At 43.6% G+C, this 18,035-nt stretch overlaps 1 pseudogene; it reads right to left on the bottom strand.

Annotated features, from left to right (window-relative positions):
- Positions 1-17,497: 17,497 nt before the first annotated feature.
- Positions 17,498-17,617, bottom strand: LOC136637875 (5S ribosomal RNA; annotated as a pseudogene).
- Between the last annotated feature and the right edge of the window lie 418 nt (positions 17,618-18,035).

Below are 18,035 nucleotides of genomic sequence, written 5' to 3'. Positions count from 1 at the left end.
GGTGAAACTGGGAAACTATGAGATGTCCTCTGAAATTCAGAGTTCAGCTGAAGTTCTGAGCAAGCTGAAACACACTGAGTTTGGATAAGAGTCAGTTAAGAGAAAACATTCTTATCTAAAACTATATACTAGCCCAGCCGTTTTCAAACACTGTGCCATGGCACACTGGTGTGCGGCAAATGGTCTGCAGGTGTGCTGCAGAAGTTTGAGCGAGGGGCATTTTTTGGTAGGACCACTGAAGGATGTAAGCTCCCCACCAACAGTATGGTGTGCCTTGTCAATTGTCAAAAAACTGATGGTGTGCCTGGACAATTTTAGTACCTTGTCAGTGTGCATTGAGATGAAAAAGATTGAAAATCACTGTACTAGCCAAAGGAAGATACCTACATGTTAGCCCCCTTGGGTGCCCTTCGGGGAGAAAGGTGGAATACAAATCTAATAAATAAATAAATAAATAAATGTAGCTGATGGAGCAGATTTGTTCAGTTACTCCAGTGGGTAGGAGCCAAAATTACAAACGGGATACTTCAATTAAGCAGGAAGAAGAACTTCTTGAAAGTATGAACTATTCAACAGTGGCTGGATCACATCACTCAGGGATATTGCAGTTGTAGTCTGCGTTGGCAAGGAGTTGAACTCAATGATCCTATATGTTGCTTCCAACTCCAAGTTTCTATGATTCTAGGTTGAAAAGCTAAACATCCCAACCACAGAGCTGGGTGTCATAATTTTGACAAATTGCAGGGTGCAGAGTGCAGGGAGAGTTAGGACAGACAAAAGAAAATATTTCTTTACCCAGCACGTAATTAGTCTGTGGAACTCCTTGCCACAGGATATGTTGATGGCATCTGACCTGGATACCTTTAAAGGGGGGTTGGACCAATTTCTGGAGGAAAGGTTCGTCACAGGTTACAAGCCATGATGAGCATGTGCAACCTCCTGATGTTAGAAGTAGGCTACCTCAGAATGCCAGATTCAAGGGAGGGCACCAGGAAGCAAGCCTCTTGTCATCTTGTGTGCTCTCTCAGGCATCTGGTGGGCCACTGTGAGACACAGGAAGCTGGACTAGATGGGTCTTTTTGGCTTGATCTTGTGGCGCTCCTTTTATGTATGTTCTTATAAGGTTCCAGGAAATTTCTGAGCCCCCTTCTTTGGCTCCTGGCTCCTGGCTCTTTGGCCCCTTCTTTGGCTCCTGACTCCAATTTACCCCCTTTACCCCCTCTCATAGACCCTGGTACCGGCTCGGGTGTTACTCAGGGAAAGGATTAAAAAAAATTCCCTTATCCCAAGGAGACCACCAACTGCTTCCTAACCTGTATTGGATACAGCTATGTGACCTGGCTGTGTCAGCGCAGATTAGGATTGGGCTGCCTATTTTGTTTGGCCCGTCAATAAGGAAGCATTGTTGTCTGCTTGTACAATAGTCCGGAAGAGGTATTCCTTTTCTGGAATAAAGAGTTAGCCATTAGGAGTAGCTTCCCAATAGATGGTGTGAAATTTCTTGACCTCCTGCTTAACGGCTTTATTAGAAAAGATCTGATATAATTTCCAAGTGCATTTGCAACAACCGGGGGGGGGAAAAAAAACAATGTTAAAACACAGAGCACCACATTCATCTTCCCCCCCCCCCTCCAGCTAGGACAGAATCAACAGGGACTTTACACTATCTAGCATCAGTTGGTGGTATTATTACTAACTAGCAGTAACAGCAACAGCATTTTATTTTTTCATAATGGTAGTGTTATTTAGTACCAACAAAACATCAACCCTTTGTACTTTGTTGTCTTGCACATTTTCCTTGCCTTTGTTTTATTGTACATGCTTGGATTTGTAACGGTATCTACAACTATTTGTTTTCCATTTCATTTCCACCTTACGTGTTGTCTGGAGTTCAGCCACTCTGTCATTTCATTTTTCCCAACTACACTGCTTGACAAATGCATAGTTGCTTAACAACCATTCATGTAACAAAGGACCACATATATGACGATAGCCGATATACAACAAAGAGGTTCTTAATGAGGCAATCAGGTTTCCCATAGCCTGCAGCAGGGTGTCTGTTACACAACAAAGAGGCTCTTAATGCAAAGAAGAGGCAATCTATCTGTAGCTTGTGCAGTCTGGCAGGCAGTCTCTGTTTACACTAGATTGGGGTGAATGTTCACTTAACTACCTAATCACATAACAGCGGGGATTGGAGAATGTATCCCCATCGTAAAGTAAGGCACAACTATACATACTATATATTATATGGGAGTGGCCAATCTGCAGCATGCCATGTACCACTTTTAATGTGCAGGATCTTTGAACTCTTCCTGCCTCTGGTGGCATCCCAGCTGCATGTGACTTGAGTTGCTTGTAAAATTTGTAGCAAATATCTTACAAAAGTCATTTTAGACATGGATAGGCAACTTCCTTTTACACTGGCCCACTGGGAAATTTCAGTGCCACATTTCTATATAAAACAACTACCGTATTTTTCGCTCCATAAGACGCACTTTCCCCCCCAAAAAAGTGGGGGGGGAAGAGTGTGTGCATCTTATGGAGGGAATACTGCAAAAACAAAAAACAAAAAAAAACTCCGCCCCAGCCCTGGCCCCGCCCCCTCGCTCTGCTCTGCTTCCCCGGGCAGTCAGAGGCTACTCAGAAGTAAGTCTCAGAGTCACTGGGGCTCACTCCCAGGAAAGCATGGGTGGGGTGGCAGTCTCGCTGCCCAATCCTGTGCATGCCTACTCTGAAGTAAGTCCCATTAGAGTCAGGGGGGCTTACTCCCAGGAAAGCCTCTCTCTCCCCCCCAAGCCTGGAGCATCACAGCCTCTCTTTCCCCCCCACCCCAAGCCTGGAGCATCACATCCTCTCTCCCCCCCAGCCTGGAGCATCACAGCTTCTCTCTTCCGCCCCCCAAACCTGGAGCATCACAGCTTCTCTCTTCCGCCCCCCCCCAAAGCCTGGAGCATCACAGCCTCTCTCTCTCCCCCCCCCCCAAAGCCTGGAACATCACAACTTCTCTGCAACACAAACACTTTCCACCCTCTCTCACACACACAGGCTGCCCCCTTCTCTTACACACACAGATGCTCTGCCCCCCCCACACTCACACAGCAGGGGAGGGGCGCTTTCACTCACCTCATCCAGTATCTGAATGTAAGCCCCCCCATCACAAAGAAAAAACTGTTGGTCAGAATGCCAGTGTTTGCTTATTGCACAAGCCCCAGGTAAGGCTTGGTTATCACCATAAATACAGAGGTTTGTTGTGTCTTGAGAATTCAAGTTGTGGTTGGACTTTCCACTTGTTCATTTGTATTGGAATCACGGAAGAACTGGCGAGGAGGTAGATGTGGTGTCAGCAGTGGCACCTTTAAGGGTAAGGCCTGGACATTCAGCAGAGTGTGCTGCACAGCTGCAGCCACTGGAAGGCAATAGGGCCCTCAGGGATATAAGGAGTACCTGAGGCAGAAAGGGTTTGTGGGTTTTGAAGGAGTGCAGGTTGGAGGTAGGAGAGGAGACTGACTGGGTTTATTGAATTTGGAATCTGACTGTGGATTGTGACTGGACTTGGATACCCTGATGGATTTGACTGACCTTGGACTGTAATTTGGCTTATTGATTCTGGGCTCTGATTTGGCAACTCTGATTGATGGGACTGATTTACTTGGCATCTGTGGACTGGAACTGGACTCACTTTTGCTTGCTGCACTGGTGAGTTGCACAAGGGGGACTGATCAGCCTTAAGCGGGCACAAGGCCCAGTGGATTGGGATTTGGCAGAACAGCATTGTAGCAGAAAGATAATGTGATCCCCTATTTGTGTGCACCTGCTTTTGTGAGCTTCATAAATTCTGACTCTAGCGATGATGAGTTCTTGGGGTTTCCAGAAAACTAGAGTACTCAAACCTTTAAGTCTCTCCATTTGTTAATGACAGTGATAATAGTTCTTAATGCCACTGTTGACTGTTACATAGTTCAAATGTTGTTCTGTTATAGTTTATTAAATATTTTATTACACTATTTGGTTCAGAATATTTTTTTCCTGTTTTCCTCCTCTAAAAACTAGGTGCATCTTATGGTCAGGTGCGTCTTATGGAGCAAAAAATACGGTAATACTGTTAAAGTGGAAACCTGCCTTGATCTTCTCCATTTACCAGCTGAAACACACTCTTCTCCCCACACCAATCAGAGTGCCAGCATTTCAGAATTTTAGTGTGGCTTAGTGTATTGCAGAACCTTCATAGTTTCCAAGGCAGAAATATGTTGGCCATGGGAATCTGAAAGTAGATGTGCAGAAGCTTCAGTGGATGTTTGCAGGAGACACCTCAGTCCACCAAACCTTTCCAGAATCAGCATTTTCACTATCTCTAATTCCTAGTCCACCAAACTGTAAAGGCTTTGGAGTGGGATTGGGAAGCCCAATCCTCTGCCTGTCTACTTGGAAGCAAGCCCATTATAGTCAATGGGGCTTACTCCCAGGAAAATGGGAATGGGATTGCAGCCTTGGAGCCCAATCTCCTGCATGTCTACTCAGGAGCAAGCCCTACTAGCTTAGATTGCAATCAGGCTGCTGCAGCCTTGCCAGGAGGAGAGAGGAGGCTAAGGGGGCAGGCAAACGGAGAGGATGTGTAGGGAGCAGAGGAGAGTAAGAGGCACGGGAAGGAGGTGAGAACAATGAGCAGCCGGTCGGCTGCACAAGGAGAATCCCCTCCTCCATCCAGGCTGGGTTGCACAAGGGTCTCTGGGGGCTCTGCCTGCCTGGTAGGGGCTTCATCACTCACACACACACACCCTGTGCTGACCAGGATCAGAGAGTCCCCGCTCTCCTCACAAACACGCTTCTTCCTCCCTCTCCAAACGAAGGCAGGCACACCTCCTCTCTTGCCATTTAAGCCAAAGGGGGCTTCAGAGGGCAGCATGTTGAGCAGGAGAGGTGGGGGAAATGACGGAGGGAGTCAGGGCTGGCAGGATGGGTAAAGGAAAGAAAAAAGGTGTGTGTATGCCTGAATGAACAGGCGGAGAAGGTATGTGCACACTGCCACCAGCTCCTCTGCTGTGGTTGCCGCGACCGCTGCAAGGGCTAGACTCCCCCCCTGCACAAACAAGTGATTCCTTCCATCTCGGCTTCGGGGAGGGGCAACTGTATGTTGCCGTAACTGTTGCCTTCCCTTAGCCTCCTCCCTCCGAGTGCCTGGCAGTGCTTTCTGCAGCAGCTGATCGTTGAGTATGGGCATTGTTGCCCCCCAGCTACCTTGTTGCCCCCAGCCACCTTGCTGCCTGGTATATTTGCTACCCCCTGCACCCCCTAGCTACGCTACTGCTCAGTGGTCATGTGTGAGACCACAGCTGACATAATAAACCTTTCAACCTGATCTGTGGTGGATTTATGCCATGTTATCTACATGTCACCATGAATGCAATCTTTTTCTTCTTAAAAGCTCTCTCTTTAAGAACTTAAAAACAGGCAGAAATTCAACAGGTGCAAATTTCCTTCCATGATAGAAGCTGTGCCTAATGAATTTGTTATCTAGTTACAAATTAGATACATAGTTTCCATCAGGGAAAAAAAATAGTAGCAAACTGATAGTTTCCATACACTGAAAACAGGTGAAATATTTCTCTTCACTCAATGGTTCTCAAACTTTTTAGCACGGGACCCACTTTTTAAAATCACACTGTCGGGAACTACCTAATTTTAAGAAACTTAAAACAAAAGGTTATCTAGAAAGAAATAATTTTAGTTATTTATTTACAGGGTCAGGCCCGGTTAGTACTTGGAAGGGAAACCGCCTGGGAATAACAGGTGCTGTAGGCTTATGTAGGCATAGTCTTTCGAGACTGAAGGTTGCCAACCAACCAACCAACCATTTACAAGTAACATTTTATTTATTTGCACAAAATTTGATCCATTCCTTATAATGAGGCAGCCCTAATGAATAGCCTCAAGGCCCTAATGAATAGCCTCAAGGCTTGAGGGGCTTAGCTATGTGACCCAGACTTCTCCTCCCCCACTACATTGACTGACTTGGGGGGAAAAACGCACCAGAAAAAGATGCTCAAACATTTATTTCCCTATATTTACACAAGCTTGCAAACTGTAAAAACTGAGCTGAAAAAGCTCAGCTATTTTCAGAGCAATTAGCAGCCTTCTTGCAAACTGCAGGAGCTTAGCTGTTTTGGGGACAATTAGCAGTTATCTTGCAAACTGTAACTGGTGCACCTGTGTTTTCACTGGAAGCATTCACATTTTGTGTACATAGTTTTATATATCACAATTCACAGAAATTATGATCCAATGATCGTATTAAATTATCATCCAATGGAGAAGGGAAAGGGCCCAAAAGAAACTTTGCACCCCTCCCTCCCCCTGGTAAAATTCCTATCGGAGACCCTGTCTGCCAGAACCATCAGAAACCCCACAGTTTGAGAAAAGCTGTCTTCTCAATAGACCACAGTGATATGGTACAATTGTTTCACCAAAATTGTGACAACAGCAATTCAGAAGAAACAGAACACCCTAAAGAAATTATCTAGCTATCTATCGAGGAAAGTGTGTTTTAGAACAATGGATTTTTTAAAAAATATTTCTAAAAATAAAGCTTAGCCCCTTAGTATGGTGGAGGAAAGTGTTGACATGCACTGCCACCTGTCGGGAATTATATAAAACTTCTCCAAGTCTGAAGTGTGCAATAGAGATATATTTATAACAGATATCCCTGGCACCCAAATTACACATTGCCTTAGTAATATCCTTGGGGCCTAGCATGTTCTATTGTGAAAAAAAATTAGCTCTCCTGGCAATCATTAAAATGTATAGCCAATGACTATAGCATAGTATTATAAACCATTAAATTAATAAGATAATCAAGTAAACAATATTGGGTATGGATCAGATTTAGAATCTAACAATTACCATCTATTTAAATGTGTAAATTAATTATGAAAGTTTCTATACACCATTTAAAATAATTTATAGTAATACAATTCTACTAGAATAAGTTTCTAAATAATGAAGAAAGGAATTGTAAAAAAATGTTGTTTTGTCAATGACAATAGTGGTCCATCAAAGTGACATTTCTCGCATTGTGGTGTCCCAGGTAGGTAGGAGAAGTAGATACTCTTGCTAGTCCTTGATCAGGGTTCCTTATGTTAAAAGACTAGGGTTTAACTACTCTGGTTTAGGCTACAGTGTTTGAGTTGATCCGAAAGCAGAAGCAGAAATCTATCACAAACTTCTACAGAACTCATTGCCTCTTCTAAATAAACAAGATTGCTAGGACATAACAGGTAAAAGAAAACAAGAGATGGTTGGCTGGTATATGCCAACCAATCAGGTAAAAACATTAATAGATATGGATTGATAACATGCCTCTTGAACTACCTGAATAATCAAAACAAAGGGAATTGGTCAAAGTCATGTTCCATAAGGCCAGCTTACAAGATATGAGCATCTTGTACACAAATATAATCTTGGGCACTACATCTCCATCACTATGCCACACATTCCCTCCTATTGGACACAGGGCACAATCCACATCTACTCAGAAGTAAGCCCTATTTTGTTCAAGGGGGCTTACTCTCAGGAAAGTGTGGTTAGGATTGCAGCCATAGTCTCTCTTTCCTTACAGCATCTCTGTATTTTAATATGACATATTCTTTGCAGCACAGACTTTATTTTTCTCCTTCTATTTATTTATTCACACCCCACCTTACTCCCCAAAGGGACCCAAGGGAACACACAAGTCCTTTTCCCCATTTTGTACTGAGGGCAGTCATCATAATTCCAAGATTAACATTCATGGAATTTTTAAAAAACCCAGGAAGAAACTAATGATTTTCCAATTAGGCAACTCCAGATACGGGGCGGGGGGGGGATTTGCAGATCCCATATCCGTGGTTTTAATTAACCGCAGATGCAGGGGGCCGCCACGCCCCCTGTACCCTCCAGAGGTGAGGGGTACTGCACTCCCTTCACCTCCGAGGCTCTTCTGAACCCCACAGAGGCTGTGGGTTTCAACCCACAGCCTCTGTGGGCCTCAGAATGGCCATTGAGGCTGAAAAAAATGTCACTTTCTTTTTTTTGTAAAACCATAAGTGACATTTTAATGCCTTTAAAAGGCATTAGGAGGGCTGAGGGCATCCCTGGTATCCGCAGATTCAGGTATCTGTGAGGGATCCAGAATGGAACCCCTGCAGATACCAGAGCATGCCTGCACACGAACTACTTCAGAGATTCCAACTGGACTGGGGTTGTTCTGTAAAACAGGTATCTACTACAAGTGTCTGCAAAATAGCTGGTGCTTCTTAAGCCGGACTTGAGAAGCCCCATTGTGGGGCTTGGAGCTTTCTCTGGAGGAAGGGCATGAAAGCCCCCTTCTCGCAAAGAGATATTTAGCAGCTGCCGCGAGGCAACAGGATGCAGCAGTTGCCACTTTAGCATTGCTGCACCTAGTGGCGGTGGTGCCCTTAGGATTGGGCTGTGAGTTGCCACAGAGGTTCTAAGCCACCGCGTTCTACAGCAAATCTTAGGAAATGTTGGCTCTGCACAGCCTGGTCCTGTACAGGTTGATCCTGGCCATTCCAGTAACGTCAGGTCCAAAGCAAACTGTTGACAGTTTCCATTCCCACTCCCATCAGAAAACCTATTTGTATTGCACAGTGGTTCTGTGTTAGTAGTGAGAAGGAGCCTGAGGAAATAACACAACATGAAAACCCATAATCAAACCAGTGGGTTTGCTGCAATGCAAATGCTAATTATGCATCACAAATGCAAATGCTAATTATTATTTCAAGCCAGTTTGGGGGTAGCAGCCAAAGTCACACGACGGAGAAAAGTCACTATGCACAAAAGATTTGTTCACATACATTTTCACATTGCCTTCTCTATGGTTTTCGAAATTTACTTCTAGTTCCTCAGGCATATTAGACAGTCAGTAGCAAACGTGAGAGTGAGACCATCAGCTTCCATCACAGGAAAGTCTGCATTTTCAGTATGTCTGTTCAAAAACTCCCTCCACTAATGTTCTGGAAAAACTACAGTTTTTCACAGTTCTGTTTACTGTTCCTCAATTTAATTGGTTCCCAACATGGGAGTTGGAACCTCCAAGGGCAGTGGTACCCAAACTGTAAGTCGTGGCTTCCTCTGGGAAGCCACATTATTCTCAAGACAAAAACCTGCCGCCCTACACAATGAATACGATTATAGTAATTGGGGAGCCACGGCCAATGGCCCAATAGGTCAGGGGAGCTGCCAGTCAAAAAAGTTTGGGAACCACTGCCCAAGGGGGTTGCAAGCTGATTTTCAGGGAGTTGTGGAGAGCTCAGTAGAGCTCTGAAAGGGAGAGCTTAAGAGCACGGTTGTTGAGAATGTGAGGCAGGAGAGAGGGAACACAGTGAGAGCCTGAGCAGTAGAGGGTGTTCTTGGAACAACTGCACAGGCCAACACACATTTTACTTCCTTAAACATTACACAAATTCCTGGGTATATTTGGGGTGCCTATTCCAAAAATGGCATCCGTTTTGCCCTATCACGTCTAGTTTTGGAGACACAGCATAGCCTCTTTAGTGAATGGTTCAAGCAGCTTCCTCATGAGGAAGCCTACACCATGGCTTCCTTATGAGGAAGTTGCCTGAACCCTTCACTAATGAAGCTATACTATATCTCCAAAACTAGATGTGATAGGGCAAAACGGATGCCATTTTTGGAATCGGCAGCCCAAATTCATATCAAACCACCATAAAGTTTGGGAAAAACTTTTCTGACCCTCAATTTCATAGTCCTGTGTTGTCTGTGATCATTTGGTGATGAGTATGCTTTCTTTATGAAAGATACCGTTCTCCCTGTACCTGCGGAGGCCCCTTGGCAAACTAGCAGTTGGGAACTTCTGGCCAGGAAAGAGGCTTCCCTATTCAACTCTCACTTCCTCAATGCTTCTGGCTGAGGGGGAACTGGCCTTGCCTTTGGCTTGTCTTGAGTGCATATAAAATAATTAACATAAAAACATGTGCGTGTATACAAGCACCTCTCCTGTGCACAACATAACTGGCCAGCAGCCACAAAGACAGCCAAGTATTTGAAGATATTCATTTTCTTTGTGAAAGCCATCACTGAGCTTTGTCTCTCACTTATACCATTAAAAGCTTTTTATAGAATTACCCCATCTTTATTTTGCTTATGCCTCCTGTTCCTTTGAAGAAAAAGTTCCAGCTATTCCAGAAACTGCACAGAAGTTTTAAATTAATACTGTTTGCATGCGCACCTGCTGGTAAAAATAAATGCACTAGCATTCACGCAAAGAGTACAAATACACGTGGGAGGCAAAGAGAGAGTGCTATTTTTACACCAGCCTCACCATGCTGTGAAGTGTTGTTAATTGGTCCAGTAGTGATGTACATTGCATTTCTCGATTGCATATATTAAAGCTATAGAAGGAATGTCCAACACTTGTATTTACAGGGGCTATTTGCTTCTCAAGACAGTTTTTTGGGGGAAGAAGGTGTACTTTGTCTACAAATTGACCACCTCATGAGTTGTTAAGATTCCTTAATTAAGAGCCCAATCCTATCCATGTCTACTTAGAAGTAATCCTTTAATAGTCAATAGGGCTTACTAGCCAGCGCAGACTGGAGAAGACCCACTGTGGCCCCCGTGCCCTTACTCAGGGGAAGAGGACAAAAGTTCGCTTCAGGTGGGGCCAGGTGGGGCCGCTGGATACAGTGGTGACCATTTTGGTGCTGCTGCATCTGGTAGCGCTGCCAATATTAGGATTGGGCTGCTAGTCAGTTAAGCAACCCTTACCTACACCAAAGATGGACATTTTGTTGGTTTAGTCTGAGAATAACAAGCCTACAATAATTTCTGTATTCAAGCTATATTTCTAAGCAAGGCATATTATGATATTTTGAAATTAATCAGTCCAGCAGAGCAAGACGATATTTCATCCTAGATCTCAAACAAGATTCTTCTCAGTGTGTGGACTCCCAGGCCATCATAATAGGGGCACTTTTTTCCATTTAAAAACAGCAGCTGTTTAAAAACTGCTCAGAGATTTGCAGCCTTAGAGGCAGTCCTTGCAGATGGATTAGTGAGCAGAGTGGAGGTGAAGAGGTCAGATGGGTAAAAAAGATGCGGCTAATTCTCCTGTTGCGCAGCTTATTTCAAGCTTGAGAAACAACCATGTTGCTCTAGTGCTTCCTTGAAAACACAGGCAGGTCACAGTATTTGTTAGAGAACCTTATCACGGCAACAGAAACAACCACACATTTTTACATAGGTCCACACGCAGAAATACCCAGCCTGTATTCCCACCACATATTATAGACTACTCTGATGCAGAGGTTCCATTGTGTTCTGATGCACACATCCATGGCATTCAGAGATTGCCGTTTAGGTCAATGGAAAGAACCGGTCCTGGCACACAAAACAATGTATGTGTAGATCTGCTTCCTCCTTTGAAATGAAATAGCTTCAGAAATAGGGGCATTTCAGAAATGCAGGTACTGAAGGTCCCAAACCCTACCTGGAGAAATGGCTGGATTGGAGGTACGGACGTAATCAAAGTGAAGCTTCCTTTTCGTTATTGTACAAAGGGCAGGGAGTTCCCTATTTCAATTTTCAGAAGAGGAGTACTCTGTCTGGCCAACACAACTTGTCTGCAACTTGAATAACTATTTATAATAATAAATGGACTTATCCCCTAGTTATGCATGCAAATACACACATCCACTTTAAAAAAAAATGGACTAGTGGCCCAGTCCTAAGAGGGCCTTACACTCTACTAGTGTTGCATCAGTGTAAGGTCCTTAACTGCTGTTGCAAAATGTCCATACAGCACAGCTTGGCCGCTGCCACAAGTGGCAAGCAGTCAGGTCTGCAGGCCAGTGACTGAAGAAAGTGCTCCAGTGCAGGGAAGTCAGTGCAGGGGGCAGGGTGGAAGACAGGGGGAGGGTGAAATGCAGCAGGGAAGGGAACAGCGAGGAGACCAGGGCGAGGAGAAGGGTGGATTGAGGCTGGGAAGGGGGTCTTATCAGTAACAGGTGCCTGATGTTGTATGGCCTTGATGGCCTCAATGGTGGTGCTTCCATGAACAGAGCCTATACATATAGAAATGGTCTGGCATAAACTTGTCCATGTGATTGGGAACCCTGTTTTTTGCAGGGTTTCCAGTCATGCATGAAGAATATATTAACAAAGAATTTGTACACCCCTGTTGGGTCTGTGCATTTCCAGCCTACTGAAAGTATATAGGATGGGGTGGTGGATGGTGCTGTGATCCCACTCCCCTCACAGGGGTGCTCGCCCCGCCCCACTCACTGTGTGATAACAAGTTTTATTTATACCCTGCTACTGAACTGGTCTCCCTACCTGAAGTGAATGACAATTTTGTTAGACCATGAGTTTACACAATCCTTTATTTATAACGGTGCAAGACATGACAGGCTACAGCAGGCTCCGATGCCTGGCGATCCTATTTCTACCTCGTTTATTCATGTCCTTTTTCCAGGTTCCTGCACCTACTCCAAACTTTACAAGGAGAAGAGGCTCCTTGCTTTGTGGGTCTCAAACACTCACAGTGTATCCAGTGATGAAGGAGGAGCGTACCATGCTCCCACTCCATTCCTCCTCTGCCCTCAATAATACTAGGCAATTTTCCTGCTGCGACAGGGTAAGGGGGCAGGCACTAGCACATCTGTACGGGTGCCAGCTGTGCCCTTGTGCCAGAACTGCCCCTTCCACATCATTCAGTCCTTTGTACTCGAATAGTAGAGAACTGGGGCAGAGTAAGGCTGTTAATGATTCAGGTTGCATCCACATTTCCTTGAAATCAATGACAAGACTCTTATTGATTTTGATGGAGCTAGACTTCATCCTATGATTTTTTTTAATCTATTTGTATTCTGATTGACATAGACAACAATGCTTTCCTGAGCTGTAATGACCTTTTCTTTGGGAGGGGGGCGTTCACTGAGTATATAATTCTACACTGTTGAAATCAGTGGAAGTTTTGCTACTGACATCAGTGGGATCAGGGTCAGGGCATAGTGAATATTTCTCATTTCTTTGCTTTATCTGTTCCATCTGCATCACGATTGCCAAGTGAGATAAAACACAAAGCAAGGAATTTAGACCACTCACACAGCGTACTAACATTGCAATGAAGTTTTATAATTCAGATAGTTTACATGGTTTTAAATATGCAAGCGAGCTTGACGTAATACATTGCAAGCGAGCTATACGTAATACATGTACCATTATGTTCTAGAATAAAAAAAACAACACCAAGAAACAATGTGGGATAATATGGCAGAAGCTATACACTATGTGAACATTTTTCACCTTCAGTTGAATTCTTCTTTTGTCAGACTTGATTCCCATACACAGATACTGAAGTTTTTTTTTATTGCATTTTGGTTGGCCCACTTCTGGCTAATTAACTCAGATCAGGAATGTAATGAAAATTCTGAAGGTCTTGAAAAAACCAGCAATATAATCATTAACCAGAAAGCAATTCTTGAACTCTTGGAAAGAAGGGAGATTTCAATTAAAATTTAGGAAGAATTTTCTGGTGGTAAAAAGTGCCAGCAGGAAACAATCTACCTTAGAAGATGGTGAACTCTCCATCACTTAAGCAGAGACTAGATAGCCATCTATCAGGAATGTTGTACCTGTGGACTATCTGCAGGGGAGTTGGACTCAAAGATGATTCTAGGACCATATAAGTTGGTGAAGGACACATTATTGAGCCTGCAAGTGGATATTACTACATAAAATACGTATCGACCCAGAAGGCCCATATGCTGGTTCACTGGTAGGCTACCAACTTCCAGTACTGAGTACTAATGCATCCGAGGGGATCCATAGCCATTATTGAAAGGTGAAATGATGGCAGACATGCAGAACTTCAGCATTCTGCAGGCATGCAGCTCCTGAATGGATAGCACTGCCTGCTGCAAGTGCGAATCAGAACATCAGGGGCTAAATCATAGGGACCCACTCAGCAGCTAAATTCCTGGACAATGTTGAAGCAGTAGACTATGGGCCTCCAACTTGCAGCATCAATTAGTAATGGTGCTGAGTTGCTCAACCAAGGAAGCTTTCCAACTGGAAGCCTACTCATGAATTGCTGCCTGAGCCACCGCTGATTCATTATGGCCTGCAAATTATGTGACAGAATATGCTGCTAAGCACATATCACCCATCTTAGCAACTCTGTTGTTGCCATGGTCTCCACTCTATGGAATAAGAATAAGAGACTATTGATGGTGTTGATGGTGTTGATGGTGTTCAGGAATTGGCCTTACACTGGGAAGATCCAGGTTCAAATCCCTGCTCATCCACGAAGCTTCCTTGGGCCACTCGCTATCAGTCTCACCTACCTCACAGGGGTGTTGGGAGGTCAAAAGGAGGGAAGGAACTATGTATACCACCATAAGCTCTGTGGAAGAAGGCTGGTATAAAAATGTGAAAAATAATGGAATGACTACTGTACATATAGAATTGACAACTCTGACTGAAGGGGGGGGGAGGAAATCTTGAAGATTTTTTCTCGACATGAATATTGGAAATTCCTGGAGGCCTGCCAGAATGTTCAGGACTACGTTCAATAGTCTTCTAGAGACTAATGCTGGTTCCTGGAAACTCCAGGCCAGTCCTGGAGGGTTAGCAACCCTACCTATATGCAGACAGATAAATTATGACTTCAGTAAAATGCACTGATATCCTGAGACTTTTCAATCTATAGAATGATTTATGTAATGGCTTCTGGAGTGGGGAATGGGAATAGATATGTTTTATCCTTTCCCAATTTTATTATGATTCTTTCATACATTATATATCCTGAACACAGTTTGAAAAATGTTTTTGGCCAGTACAAGGCAAGAAGATTCATCAATAGCTAATGACAGCAAATATTGGACTTAAACCAAAGATGACTGGTAATGAACCAGTTTGAGTAGAGACACTTACAATTATTTAAGCATTTGTTGTGTAATGCATACACATATTCCTACAGTAAGACAACATTTATAAGATACCTGTTGCTGCCACAAGATAAGCACCTTCACCCACTGACGTGTCATATAACCTTACAACTTTTCCTATTGCACCCAGTAGATTCCCTCAACTATGTAAAGATTTTGTGCAACTTTCACAGGTGTGAACAAAAAGTGCTTGTGTATGCTTTAGAACCATCTTTTTATGTTACTGCTGTGAGATGCATTGCTTTTATTACATCATATATGGATGTTGGCATCACCAGACATATTCGACATGCTCATAATTGAGATGACTTTAAATCAAGTAGCGGTACTAACACTTATTGCATATTTGAGTATTGATTAGTGTTTATTACTGCTATTATTACATCATCCATGTGCATGGCACTTAACAAGAAATGAGAGGATAGGACCCTGCAAAGAGGGACTCATAAATTGACACAAGGGAGACAGCAAAGGAACTTGAAAGATAGGAGGCAACAGAGAAAAGCGGGGATGGAGACAAAGCTAAACGGCTAAGAATATGCAATTGCTTTAGTTACACATAATAAAGCTTAGTTACCATAGAGAATGGTGTTTCCAGACTGTTTCAGTTATCTGATCTTTAAAATGTGATGGTATAACTCTAGATAAAGCCAATAGCCTCTCTGACACTTCCTCCCCACATTGCTTGTTTATTTTCCCAGGAGGACTAACAGCCTAAATGGCATCTTGGAAACAAGATCTGTGCCAGGACACTTAGCAGACAAGAGAAACTAGACCATCTAAATTTCTTCCGGTGTATTCTGCATTGAAAAGCCCACCAGGGACTGATATGAGAATGTGTTGCTATAGCAGTCATTTCCAGTCCACAGACACCCCTGGGAAGCACAGAGGGAATAGGGAATGTAAGACAGAATCCTCAGCACTTTAATCAAATTATGGTTCTCAGGTTTTCCTACAAAAAGCCGTGACAGTCAGACTCTCATAAAGCATATGTCTGACCCTCCAAACCTAAAAGCCAACACTGTGACAGTGACACAGAAGAGAAATCACATTGTTCTACCACCATTATGTCAACTCTATGCTATCCAGTGGAGCGATTTGAATGGGGTGGGATAACAGGGGATGACAAATCTAAAAAGCCATTGTAGCTCACCTCAATTCATTTGCAGCTTATCACTGCAATTCATTTGCAGTGTACTTTGGTCATAAACTCACTTGCATGAATTTCAACCTAAATGTGAAAAGTAGCTCCCCACTGGTATACTGGGGGAGGGGGCAGGGTGGTCAGTGGGTGCAAGTGCCTCCAGGCTGCACCTCTGGAGGCTGCCTCCCCAGTCATCTGAGCCCAAGGGCCACCCACACCTGCTGCCTCCTTGTCCAGAAGGCATTCTGAGTGCCAGAGAGACCACACACAGAGAATCCTCGACCTTCAGAAGATCTTCTAAGGCCTTTGGAGGGCCTTAAAACATCACTTCCAGTTTTCAGAGGAAAACTGGAAGTGAACTTCCAGTCTCAGAAGGCCTCAGAAAGTCACATGATGGGGAAACTGCCAGGCTTGCCCCAGGGTGGCACAGTGGCCAGGACTGCCACTGCAGCTCCCTTCTCTTATTCAGGAAACTGGCAAATATTTATGTATTTAAACTGTTCAGTTTCCATCCTTCCATACCCAAAAGGACCACCTAACAGCTAACTACATAATTTTAATAATCTATTAATCAATGTAAGCAAAAATGAAAACACAAAAACAAGAAGTCAACAAGCATTAAACAGATCAATGAAAGCTAGGGGCAGATAAAAATCATCAACTAAATACCAATTGCAGCAGTTGAACTAAACACAGGCAGTGATCAAGTCAGCCAGGCATCCCTGGGGAGGGAGTTTTACAGTTGTTTTCACTAGACCTTAGGAATTAGAGCTGCAATCCTGTGTACACTTACAACAGTAATCACCAGTGGACTCAGTGCAACTTCTAGATATGATGAATGCCCTGTTTCCCCACCCCCCCTTTCTTGACTCATTTCCCCTTATTTTTGGAACCTTCTAACCCTCAAAGGTTTCTGGGTTAGGTCAGCATCCTCAGAGCTGCTTGGTCATCTCCCTGTATAGCCATTTGTCCTTTACTTGAACATGCCATTCTGATGCAGCCATGTGGCTGGATGTGTATTGAGCCTTCTATACATCCAAGCCTACTACTCATCATTCCCTTTAAGTTACACATCCGCTTAAAGTCCTCTGGAGCCAAGCTCCATGCAGCTTGGAGCTCAGTGCTCCCAAAACTCCAAGGAAGATATTTTATGACATCACCAAGCATACGGAAATGTCAAAGAGGTGCTGCACAGCCAGGGCAGTGCAGATCCCTTAACAAGTATATTGTTTGGGCAGCCAAACTGTCTGTCTAGGTCTAGGATGAAGGGATGGGATGGTCAGATGGTTCTCTCTCATCCAGTCAAATAAGCCCATGTCGTAGCTAGCTAGCTAGCTAAATAAATTTTTTTGGTTGGCAACCTTTAGTCTCGAAAGACTATGGTGTAAGCCTACAGCACCCGGTATTCCCAGGTGGTCTCCCATTCAAGTACTAACCAGGCCTGACCCTGCTTAGCTTCTAAGATCAGACAAGATCGGGCATGTGCAGGGTAACAGCTGCTGTAAATAAGTAGTTATTCATATAAACATAATGATTTTGTACATTTTAACTATTTTTATCAATGTTTGGAAATTGCCAACATTTGATTTCATCTCTCTTGGTCCAGGTGTTGAAAAAAAACAAAAAACCATTGCCTATTGCAGATGGATTGTGACTAGTTATAGTGTATTACAACATATACAATTCTTTTTTCTTTATAATTATTCAAGGGTAAATATCCATGACAAACTGCAGTGAACAGAGGTATCTTGAATGTATTGATGCACCATATGAAATTTTTTTAAAAAAATTTGAAACTAAGCACATGTTCCAGTCAATTTTCATTCAGTTTACAGACAACAAAAATGCAGAAAGTATGACAAACTAATCTAAGCATCCCTTGTGAACAGTATTTTGCATGGGTTGTGACTGTTCCAGCAGTAGTA

Source organism: Tiliqua scincoides, chromosome 1, assembly GCF_035046505.1.
Source record: "Tiliqua scincoides isolate rTilSci1 chromosome 1, rTilSci1.hap2, whole genome shotgun sequence".
NCBI classification, from domain to species: Eukaryota; Metazoa; Chordata; class Lepidosauria; order Squamata; family Scincidae; genus Tiliqua; species Tiliqua scincoides.
Note: the sequence above shows the minus strand (reverse complement) of the source record. Positions and strands in the feature narration are given on the sequence as shown.